The sequence below is a fragment of the Triticum aestivum genome, chromosome 2D (assembly GCF_018294505.1).
Source record: "Triticum aestivum cultivar Chinese Spring chromosome 2D, IWGSC CS RefSeq v2.1, whole genome shotgun sequence".
Classification (NCBI taxonomy): Eukaryota; Viridiplantae; Streptophyta; class Magnoliopsida; order Poales; family Poaceae; genus Triticum; species Triticum aestivum.
In genome coordinates, this window is record NC_057799.1 from 583124055 (window position 1) to 583132972 (window position 8918).

The 8918-nt window shown below is 48.7% G+C and overlaps 1 long non-coding RNA gene across 1 annotated transcript; it reads left to right on the plus strand.

The window, feature by feature from the left end:
* The first annotated feature begins 5050 nt into the window (after positions 1-5050).
* On the plus strand, positions 5051-6857 carry LOC123050163 (uncharacterized). The gene is made up of 3 exons (XR_006423722.1): positions 5051-5414; positions 5563-5844; positions 6008-6857. It is a non-coding gene; the product is annotated as an uncharacterized lncRNA (long non-coding RNA).
* Positions 6858-8918: the final 2061 nt, after the last annotated feature.

The window sequence follows — 8918 nt, forward strand, 5'->3', positions numbered from 1 at the left end:
TTACTTCTATTCAAAGGATCATATTACACTTTTTTTTCATTTATGAGTTTACTTTCACTGATTCTCATCAAGGTTTTTAATGAGATAATATCAACATAAAATTATATATCATACTTTCTGTTTTCCCCACCGAAGTTTTTAGGAAAGTATACCATGACATATTTATTGTCCTCTAAACTCTATGGATTCCCATATTGAGTTAAAGAGACAATTATCATGACATGTCATATTATTTTTCTCCTTATATTTTTCCCACTGGGTTTCTAAAGGAGTTTTCAATAACATATCAGATCACACTCTTTTCCCTTGTGAGCTTTCTCTCGAAGTTTCTAATAAAAGGTTTTAATGAGGCGACATATGCAATACTTTCTATTTTTCCCACTGGAGTTTTTAAAATAAAGTATACAAAACATATTTATTGTTCTCCGAACTCACCGAAGAGTTTTCTCCTCTATCAAAGGTTTTCTCATATGAGTTAGCAAGGAGACAATAATCATTATGTCTTGCACCTTTTCTCCTTATTCCATTTTTCATTGGGTATAAAGGAGTTTTAGCAACATATCTGCTCTATTCTCCTCATATTTTTTCCACGGAGTTTTTGAGGGAAACTCTTAAGATTATACGGAAGATTTCTGAAGATAGAAGATCTATATACAAGAAGATTTCAATGATGAAACATGCAAGGAGCGGTGTTGTACAAGGGGGAGTGTTAGGAGTTAATTAGTGGATTATTTAGCACATGTCTATTGTTAATTAGCACATGCTAATTAACGAAACATCATTAGCAAGGGGTGTGTCCAACCCCGAAGAGTCATGTCTCTTCTCTCTCTATTGTCAAAAGGCACATGTTCCAGAGGGATGCCTCCGAACATACACATTTTCTTCTCATCTCTTCCAGATGTATATATACTTGAGAATCAATAGAAAGCAGGACTAATCGTCCATTCATTTTCATTCAATCTCGTTTGAGCACTGCTATAGGGACAACAATTCTCCGGCCAATCTGCACATGATGGGGTGAATCAGCCATTAGATTGCAGCATATTACTAATCACCACCGCTGGAAGTATGCATCGTCCCTGAATCGTTCCTAGACCATCGTGTGCAGAGCACTTCCGATCTCGTTTTACAGTAACTCTAAGGCCTTGTTTGGTTGCTGGGGGAGATGTACTCGTGTAGAGTTGCCCCGGATTGAAAATTCCTGACAAAATGGAAACCCCAGGGAAATTTGGCATCGCCATTTGGGAGTAGAGGAGAGAGGGGCCAAGGAGGGGTCGACGGGTCGAGGTGAGTGGCATAAGCGAAGGGAAGATACAATGAGAACGGCAACAGGGTTTGCGAACAGAGATGCAGCGAGAGAAACCGGGAAACTTCTCCCACGCGTCGTGACTAGTGTTTTTTCTTCCCTAGGATTCGACCCGGGTGGCCGAGATTTCCCTGTCTTGGGCCAGAACCAAATGGCGCTGCAGAATTACCTGGGAGAGGTTCGCGTGGCTTTCTGTCCCTGGTATTGGGCGGGGATCCCCGAGTTTTCCCTGTGCACCAAATGAGCCCTAACAGTCGCTACTCCCTAGTGCAAGTACGGTATCAGCCACGGACGGAGAGGCTTTGCGGGAGGTGGGCTAGGCGCTTGGGGCACATGGTGAGATGGGCTGATTTTGACTAAGCTTAATTAGTCAAGTACACATTAAGCATGTGTGGAGGGGTCTCAATCTTGAGCATGTCAGGAACTGGCTAGCAGATTGTGCAAGTGTTGATGACACCCTAGACTCGTTGTGGCAGCTACCAGAGAAGGACCGGATGGTGACTATTGTCATGAGGTGGCAGTGGTGGACTCAACGGAATAAGGTCCGAGAAGGGGAGAAACCGATGGAATCCGCACAGTTCGCTTTCAGGGCTGCATGTACTGCTGCAGAATACTAGGGTTGTTTATGCAAAACACCAATGCCACCGGCGAGCACGCCGCGTTGGACTCCACCACCACAGAACATCCTAAAGTTCAGTGTCGATGGGGCCTTTATCACGGATGGCATGCAGGGGGCCTAGGGTGTGGTGGTGCGAGATAGTGCTGGCGAGTTGGTGGCTGCACGGGCTGGTTGAGTCGATCATGTAGCGGATGCATTCAGCACTGAACTGAGAGCAGTGGAGCAAGTGCTAGACCTTGCGGCTGAGCTGGGGGTCGTGCGGCTGATTATTGAAACAGATGCTCTCCTGGTCGAACAAGCCCTAAACAGACGTGCTCCTGACTGCTCGCGATAGGCCCAGGTGATTGAAGACATCAAAATGCAGTCCCGACTATGGTTCTTTTCGTGTGGATTTGCCCATTGTAAGCGTGAGGCTAATATGCCAGCGCACCATCTGGCTAAGTTAGGCCTGGCTCTCCCTGTGGGAGAAGTTCCTGTTGCTGATGATGTAGTTCCAGCAATTGTTGCTGAGTATGTAATGTGCGATGTTGCCCAGAATGTTGAGTAAAAAAGCCCTAACAGTCTCATTAATCAATGAGTTCAAGTCGATGCAAGCTCAGTCACGGGCTACTTAACTGGCTATACTACCACACTCAAGCATCTACAGTCAGGGCCTCAAACAGAGGAAGCAACGGACTCTCCCCCGCTCCCTCGCTCCCCCGACCTAGGGTTCCTCCCTCCCCCCCCCCCCCCCCCCCCCCCCCCGCCGCCGCCGGTCGCCGGCCGACCCCGCCCCCTTCCCCTTCCCCCGGATCCGCTCCGCGCCGCCTCCCCGGGAGGTGGCCGGGGCGGCGCGAGCCCTCCTTCCCCTTCGGCCGCCCTCGTCGCGCCTTCCCTCCCTGCTGCCGCCGACGGGCGCCCCCGGCGCGGGCCGGGTGGTGTTGGCGGCGGCGGGGCCTGCCTGTCCGCGTGCGCGCGGCTCCCTGCCCGGGGCATGGAGGCGGCGGCGGTGCCCCTCGGCCTGATGACGGCCCGGCGTCCCGGCGCGGTGGCCGGCGGCTCGCTCGGTGGTGGCGCGGCCCCTTGGCGGCGAGACGGCGTGGTGGCGCTGGTTGGCCGGTGGCGCGCCCCCGGCCCAGATCAGGGCCCGCGGGCCCCATCTGGGTCCTAGCGGGCCGGCCCCCGGCGTGGCTTCGTCGTCGTCTGTATGGTGAGGTGGTGGAGCAGCTCGGACGGGGGCCAGCGTCGTCGACGACATGCCTGCTGCGGCGCGGAGGCGGGAGTTGTCCGGGCCTGTGGGGCCACGGGCCCGGCAAGCTCCCGCTTTGGCGTCCGGTCGGCTACCGTCGTGGACGGTGGAGGTGGGGCCCTCTAGTATGCTGACGGTGCTGCTGCCCTAGTCCCGGTTCCCCTTCTTCGTTGTGCAGGCCATCTTCGCGGTGCCGTGGTGAGACAGCGTGGGATGCTTCGTGCCCGTGTGCACAGGATGGTGGTCAGTTTGGTGGCGAGCACCGGAGTGCCTGAGGTGGAGGATGGGATCGGGAGAAATCCTTGTTGGCTTGGCCGACACCGACGCGGTGGCGCCTGAGGGTGCCATCGGACCTTCCTGGAGGGCGTCGGGGCTATCCTTCCTCTTTCCTCGCCGTGTACCAGGGGAAACCCTTGGCAGCAGCGTCGTCATCGTCGTGTCCCTTCTTGGAGGTGTTGATTGGTACCGGCGCTTCGGAGTCTCGGAGCTTGGGGGACGATCTCCGGTGGAAGTAGCGGTCGCGAGGCTCCGTCGTCTTTGTCGATCCGCCGCTATCGGCATTTGTTTCTTTTCTTTTTTCTCTTTCTTTTCTTTTGGGCGTGGTTGTGCTCTTCCGCCCCAGCACCTATCGTTGGTTGTATCGGATGTTTGCTTTGCGGGGAAACCCTTTTTCTTAACTACAGTAAGGGCCTCAAATATCTTATATATGTTTGGACAGGAAGAGAAAATAAAATGCTACTTGACTGGGACCCTCAAATAATCCCCATATATTTGGGTTTTCCACGAATCCTCAAATCCAGTCCATATGTGGGAATAAAATGAGGGAACGAATACGGATTGCCCTAGATCACTTTCTCACTTTCTTTTTTTTCTTCTATTCTTTTTCTCTCTCCATCCCATCAAGCTTATGCATGTGTCCACACAAATAACAAATTTAAGGGTCACGTGCAAGAATAAATGAGGGTTCAAAGTGGACAGGCTCGCGCACTGTTTGGACATGTCTGTAGACATATAAGAGTTAAATCTATAATACATAAATAGTTGATCCCCGTTATCCTATTTCTTTTAACATGCAAACTATCCAACTCAGCAGCCTTGCCACATCAGCAATTATTTTTAGTCATATTCATATGTCAGCTCACCACAACAGCATTTTTTTTCAACAAATCATGCTGGTAACCGAAGCAAAGTCTCCGGCAAATTTGACAAATTTGGCATGTGGACGAAATCAAATCACAGAATGAATTGCCCGTGAAACTATTTCACGCGGTTGACCTTTTTGTGTGAAGTCCGACACGAAGGCGCCAGACTACACTGTGCAACGCCTCACAGATAGGCGCTACACGCCTGGTCAGCGTTGCATCCCAGACTGCCTAAAAATTGCTAAGTCATTGTGCAGAGCCTAAGAGCTAGGCGCTGCACTGTATAGTGTGGCGCCTAGCTCTCAGGCGCTGCACTAGTGGTTGCACTACAAAATGAAGCAACCACTAGTGCAATGCCTAGAAGTTAGGCGCTACACTGTATAGTGTGGCGCTTAGCACTTAGGCACTGCACGTAATTTTCGGATCACACGGATACGACACTGGCCAGGCGTGTAGCGCCTATCTGTGAGGCGTTGCACAGTGTAGTGTGGCGCCTTCGTGTCGGGCGTCACACAAAAAGGTCAGCCGCGTGAAATAGTTTCACGGACAGTTCATTCTGTGATTTGATTTCGTCCATAGGTTAAATTTGTCAATTTTGCCTTGGTCTTCCGTAACCGATAGAGAAGCGGGAAAGAAGCCCATCGATTGATCTACCCACGCGTGGATAGAGAAGCCCAAAAGACGTTGTCAACCACTACCCACGCAGCCCAGCAGCCCGCCGCTCCATTCTTCTTCCAGGCAACAACCCCCTCGTGCGAACCTAGCCAGAGCCAGATTTTGTATAGGACCGTCGCCGCCTCCGGCCGACGAGGATTGAGCTTCTCTGGTTGTCGTCAGGCTCGCAGGCCGCCGCCCTCCACGGATCAAGGAACACCGGCCAGATCCGCCATCGAGATGTGCAGCGCACACATTGGGACCAAGCTCGCTACCCTGCAGCCTTGACGCGCCCAACACCGGCCACCTCGACCACTCCGCCTCCTCAAGTACAACCTCCACGCTCCACCACCACCTGCTGCCTGCAAGATATGACGCCTCTGTCTCTCAGCGACTTCCCCTGCGCTCACAAAATCTCCCGTTCAGACGGTGGACCATCGTTGCTCGCATCGTCTTGAACATCAGGTTGCCTTTGCCCCAAAATTGTGTCATGTTGGCCAGGCCATGCAAAGTTAATCTGATGTTCCCTTATTGATCTCCTAAGCACATGTGTTGTATAACAGTTATTAGATTACTGATGCATACCATTATGATTATTTCACTGTTGTTGCAGATCCTTTCTCTTTGTCATGAAGTTGGTTGGGGACGTTGGCCACATGGAACTTCCATTTGAAATATTAAAAGATATAAATCAGTGGATTTGATGCCATACCATTCATGTTCCGGCACTGTACCAACAAACATTGAGATTTAACATCTCATCATATGAAGACATGGATTTCTTATTAAAAGTGCATTCACGCTCTGTCATTTAACATGGTGTGTGGGTATATCATTGACAACGACTGGTTGCTTTCTGTTGGAAAAGTAATCCATCTCTACACTATAGTTGATGGTAAGATATGTTTTGTTTTCCTCTAAGAAAGCTTGATACTTCCAACACTCTTTTTATATTTGCAGTTGTGAGCATATTATGTTAGGATCTCATGTTTCTTATGCTTTGTTATCCATCTTTTAAAAAATCAATCACGAACGCTTACTGCAATGTTGTTTTTCAGTGGTTGGTATAAGTTTGCAAGGAAAGGTGTTGAGCTTGATACGAGATGTGTAGTTTGCAACAGGTATTTTGAAGATGGTGGTCAACTTTTTTTTTCTGTTGCATTGAAGTTAAAAAGAACCAGCCTCTCTACATTGCACTTTGCAGGGGTAAGACTAGGTTCCTATAATCCCTCCCCATACCCCACCTTGTGTGAGAGCTTCTATGCACTGGGTTTGTCCTTTTTGAAGTTAAAAAGAGATTGAGAACCTTATCCTTGGAACATGTCTGATAAATGCTTGCGAACTGTCTCTAAGCTGTTGATGTTCTGATCGCTGTCCTCACTCTCCCAAAGGACCAACAACTGACTATTATTTGTTTGCTCTGGAGCTGGTGGGTGGAGAGAAACAAAGTAAATCATGGTGCTAAGGTGAATTCAGAGATGGATTTTGCATACAGAATCGATAAAGTACCGGTGATTGGAAGGAGTTTTATGCACAGGAAAAGGAGACAAGTGTCCAGGGCCCATCTTGGTGTGCACTAGAGGAGGGAGTAATAAAGATTAATCTTGATGCTCCTTTTGATGCTGAATTCCATAGAGGATGAGGCCGGCTGCCTAGGACGTGATGCTGGAGGCCAGATTATCTTTGCTGCATCAGGTACCAGCGTCCACCCTTTGCATGTTGAATGTTTCTTGCTTCTTCAGGGAATCAGACTGGCAGAACAGATGGGCATGGGCCATGTTATCCTTGAAACGGATTGCCTGAATCTCCAAAATGCCATTACCAGCAATGTGTTCGATGATGATGCGCAGGTCCTGTTTTAAGATGTCTGATGTCTAATCCTGCTCAATTTCCTCTCTTATGATGTAATGCATTGTACGCGTAACTCTAACAAGCCGGCTCATGAGCTTGCTAGCTTGGGTGCTACGGGCATCCATGGCAGCCAGGTGTGTTCTGGCCATCTGATGTACCTTATCATGTACTTAGTTTGGTGGCCGCCGTGCCGAATCATAATGGAATTCCCAGAGTTCCTAAGAATGCAGGAGAGTGAAAAGTAACTTGCTCCTTCCCCTTGAACTCATAACATTATTCCATGTGACCAAAATAGTACTCTGATCATCAAAATTATCATTTCACGTAATTGTCAATGTTTAAGTTTTTATCATATGTTCCCGCAGCAACGCGCGGGGAATCATCTAGTTAGGCAAATTCACTTGGAGATGCTGTGATGAGAACATACAGAGACAAGATTTTTTTTGCGAGTAAACTTCCAATCTATTCATTCTTAATCATGGCAATACAAAGAACACCTGATGCAATAAAAATTATAACTAGGTTCATGGACCACCTACCGATGACTACAAACACTGAAGTGAGATGAACGCCGTCATCGCCCACCCTCGCCGGAGCCTGGCAAACCTTATTGTAGTAGACAATCGGAAAGTCGTGGTGGTAAGGCCCCATAGAACCAGCACACCAGAACATCGACCATCGTCGATGAAGAAAGTCTATGTAGATTGGAAGGGTCAAACCTGTAGGTGTGTGGCACTCCGGCCCTAATGTTTTTTGATGGCAAATTCAATCACGCAAGGAAGACAATTTCCAGTGACACAACAAGTTTTTGTTAAAAACAAACTGAAGCACGAAAATTGTCATGCTTGGCGACTAGTAAAGTTGTCATCCTCGGGTTACTAAACTTGCCATTAAAAACGTTTGAAGTCGCTATGTGCTCGTACCTAACATTCGGTACTTACCATGGTCTTTTATTTGTCAGAGAATGGTCATCGACATGGTCAAACATAGAGGAGAAATGTGATAGACTTTGGATCGGAGTAGGCTAGTGGATCCGGTGAACCTACCTTCTCCAGTGGTGGATGAACACGAGCCGGAGGCCATCGTGGTGCTGGGGCGCACGGCGATGGCGGAGAGTGGGCCAGGTGGTGGAGCTTCCCATGAGCACCGCGCTAACCCTAGATCGATAGGGATTGTAGGTGGGGATTGTGGCAGCGATTAACCTCGTGAGTCGTGCCCCGGCCCCCACCTCTGTTTATATAGCGCGGGTCACAGGGGCCCACCAACCATGGTTTGGTTGGGCGCCCCCGATCAGGGCGTGAGTCAGGGGCCCGTTCGACCCGTTGGGTTCGAACGGGAGAGAGATCAACCTAACATTCTCCCCCTTGATCTCAACTTTACTTTTAACTTTATACTTTCTAGTTTATCTGTTTCATCACATATTGGTACATAGAGCATGTTTCATCGTCACGGCTTAATTGCCGTTAGAATCATACAGATACAACATACGTTATGTTCAGAAACAAATTCTGTTCCTTTTGGGCCTATCCAGGAATCATAAGGCTTTCCCTTAAACCCATGCCGGCTAAGTGTTCCTTGAACACATTGGGTGGTAAGCCTTTCGTTAGCGGATCCGCAAGCATATCCTTTGTCCTTATATGCTCGAGACTTATAGTTTGATCCTGGATTTTATCTTTCACAACATAATACCTTATCTCTATTGTTTTGGCAGCATTACTCGACTTGTTGTTGTGAGCATAGAATACTGCGGGTTGATTATCACAGTACATCTTTAGTGGTTTGTGAATGTAATCTACCACTTTCAAGTCGGGTACAAATTTCTTTAGCCATATCGCCTGCCCCGTGGCTTCGAAGCATGCTATGAATTCTGCATACATCGTGGATGATGCAACGATCGACTGTTTGGAGCTTTTCCACGAAATAGCTCCCCCAGCGAGGGTGAATATGTATCCTGACGTGGATTTTCTATCATCTCTGTCCCCCGCAGAATCTGCGTCTGAATACCCTTTTATCTCTAGGGAATCACTTCTCCTGTATATTAGCATGTAGTCCTTCGTGCCTTGCGCATAACGCAATGCTTTCTTTACCATCTTCCAGTGCTCTAGGCCTGGATTCTCT